Here is a 3,572-nt window from a genome sequence, read left to right on the forward strand (position 1 = left end):
CATTTTAATGTAGAAATGAGTAAACTTATTCAAACATAGTTCTGTGCCAGTTCAGTTATGATATATACTGTATGTGTGTGTGTGTGTGTGTGTGTGTGTGTGTGTGTGTGTATGTATATATATATATATATATATATATATATATTTTTTTTTTTTTTTTTACATAATTTATTTTTTTACAAAAACACAATTGCTCATGTTTTCCAGAGTGATAAGAATGCTTTTATATGAGCAATGTCTCCCAATTTATTCAGACAGCTGAGGGCATCACCACATTATCATTCAAATGATTAGCATGCTAATCTTGTTTAGCCTGTGGCATTGGCAGACGGAAAACACTGATGCTTAAATTGCTTATTTATATCAAATAACATCAGTTTTCTGTTTTGTTGCTAAATAGGGGTGGGCTTTGTGCCTAATTGCAAAACCACCTATTTACTTAAATGATTTATTTAGTGTGCACAGATTCTGAGGCAACAAGCTCATTTGTATTGTCATAATGTCAGAAATTTTCATCAATATAATTTCTGCTTGTTATGCCTCCAGCGGGGGTGCCACTAGTTTTGAATGTGCCCAGCAATTTATCTCTCTCGCTCTTTCTCATTTGCTCTCCCTCTCTCTCTCATTTGTCCCTTCCACATTCTCTCTATCTTTCTCTCTGCATGTGTAACCTGTAGTGAGTGAGCAATGCTCCTCGTTTCTGCTCACTGCCCCTTTAGTTGAGTGCATGTTCACCTTGACTTTCTTCAAGTATTTTTCACTTCTTTGTAAAACCTTAAAACATTTTAATTCAGTAAAGTGAAGTGACGTGACATACAGCCAAGTATGGTGACCCATACTCAGAATCTGTGCTCTGCTTTTAACCCATCCCATGCACACCAAAGTGCACACACACACGTGAACACACACACACGTGAACACACACACACACATACACACTCATGAACACACACACACGTGAACACACACCCGGAGCAGTGAACAGCCATTTATGCTGCGGCACCCGGGGAGCAGTTGGGGGTTTGGTGCCTTGCTCAAGGGCACCTCAGTCGTGGTATTGCCAGCCCGAGACTCGAACCCACAACCTTAGGGTTAGGAGTCAAACTCTCGAACCACTAGGCCACGACTTCCCCAGAATAAACTATAATTCAGTATAAACTATTATTCAGATGTCAGAAGACATGTAGATTGTGTATAAAAGTTTTTTCACCAAAGTTTTGATCATTTTGAGGCCTAAGGCATTCATGTATCTGATATGATACTGTAGGCTTTATAGGGTTAAGTATATGTTGGTTACTATGTCCCAAAAAACATCAATTTCATCCAACATCAAGAACTTTAAGTACATATGACATGATAGGGCTTAAGTCAGCAAGATATATTAAACGTCACTCTACACAGCCCATATCCATAACTGATACCACCCGCCCCACAGTTAATACCAATTTAATTATATATGTGACAACTCAATGTCAAAGGCAACTAGAACAAGACATTTTAATTACAATTTTTTTTTTATTTTATTTTATTCATTGTTTATTACAAGACATTTTTTTTTCACTATACAGTGGCATTTTGTTCAGTTTGGGCTCCAGATCATTATTTCTGTCATTTATTATTTATTTAGAGTTTGTTGTTTCAAACTTGGAAACCCTTATTAGTTTTGGTTAAAGAGGTGGTAAGTGTGGTGAGATAAACTAATCATCTCAAAGCTTTAATTATTAGTATCTTACTGTGACAGGCTGTTTTTTTTTTTTTTTAAGCCAGCCGAGTTGAACCACAAATGAGCAAGCACATGTCTGAGGAAAGAGTAATAATTTTAAGTCATCTGGATCTGGCTTGGGGTGGCAGAATTCATTAGAGCAGATTAGCTGAGTGTGTACAAAGTAAATGAGATATCTAATACTAGCCAACACGGAGGTCCAGGGATTCCTCATTTAGCTCTAAATATGAGAAACCATGTTAAGAGGCGATTATGTATAGCTTGACTTCTGGACTGGCTATATGCCTGTTTTCCTGTGCATTTGGCCCGATGGTGTGCACTCGTATTTAATGACCCTTGACTTTTAGCCTCCATGTGTACAGTGTACAAGCCGTTAAAAAATTACGGCCAACTCCGAAGCACGAGGGAGGAGGAAAAGAAGGATGACACCCAGATGAGATTATTCACTGTTAGCCTGACAGGGCAGCCAGCTGAATTGTTTTTGAGAGAGAAGCGGCGGAAGCTAATTATGAGTTTAAGAAGAAGGTTGAAGGAAAAAAAATAATAAGATTACAAAGAATAATTTGCAGATATAATTACACCAAAATTGGGTACACACAATCGTCAAATACATGTATTGCTTGACCTGGGTGAGCCAGTGAAATAAATCCTTCTTCTATAGCCTTTGTTAATTTGTTTTTATCATCTCCAAGTGGTGTTTGTGCAGGCAGTGCAATTTGCATGTGTAATTCCACTGTGCAAATTGACAACAAGTAGATAATTCTGGGAAATGGGCTAGTTGCAAGGCCCTAGCTATCTTCCTGTGCCGATTCATTTTGAGGAACTGCTGAGGCATGAAACTCATACATCAACTATTTCCTGACAATGCTCAGACTTATTGTCCCCTAAAATGTCATTACAGCCATTATTTATGGAGTTAATTCATTTATTAAACCATATTTACGCAGACAGAATGTCACATTGTGTCCATCGTCCAGAATGACGCCTTTAATGATGATTATAACACATTTTCTCTTTTAAATTCTACCTAGAAAGGGAAAGCACAAAGTGGTTTTGTTTTTAATGTCAAGGCTTTAAAACACAAATCTTACAATACCTGAACATAGCCAGACATTTAAAATAGCAATATAGCCTATATGTGATATAGAAATTAGTGTTTGAAGGATTACAAGATAGCATGGGGTTCTGTATTGAACTACAGTACAATATACAATGTATTTGGAAGTAATTTAGTGTTATATGTGACAGGTGCTTCTTATGTTTCTGTTAAGAATGCACATGCAGTGTCTTTTAAATATACGTATATACACAGCTCTCTGGAATGCTTGATTCTAATCGGTAGCATTGTCAGATATTTACTAATATTTGTTAACCACAGTAAGCCTACTCCCTGAGTATCAGCTCAAAAAAATGATTAATTCAAGAATTAGACATCTGGTAGCCTGTATAAGTCCACTTTTCTGAGCATGATTCTAAAATAATTTAAACTCAAATGAAAATTCATATATATATATATATATATATATATATATATATATATATATATATATATATATATATATATATATATATATATATCGCCCTTTTAAGAGAAATAGTGTTATAAATAATGTTTCAGCTGAAAAACATTTGTAGGCCTAATGCTCATCCACTGCTCATAGTTTAGATTAAAATATATCACATCAACTCGGGCAGCTGCATACATTGTAACTGCAGAAGTTATAATATTTCAGTGCAAAACGGTCCTGACAATTACATACAAACTCCTTGCACCTCTCAAACTACTCTCTTTTGGAAGTTAAAGTCTGCACAAAATCAAAATTGACACTATTTACTTTGTTAGTGCACA

This window comes from Cyprinus carpio, chromosome B13, assembly GCF_018340385.1.
Source record: "Cyprinus carpio isolate SPL01 chromosome B13, ASM1834038v1, whole genome shotgun sequence".
NCBI lineage: Eukaryota > Metazoa > Chordata > Actinopteri > Cypriniformes > Cyprinidae > Cyprinus > Cyprinus carpio.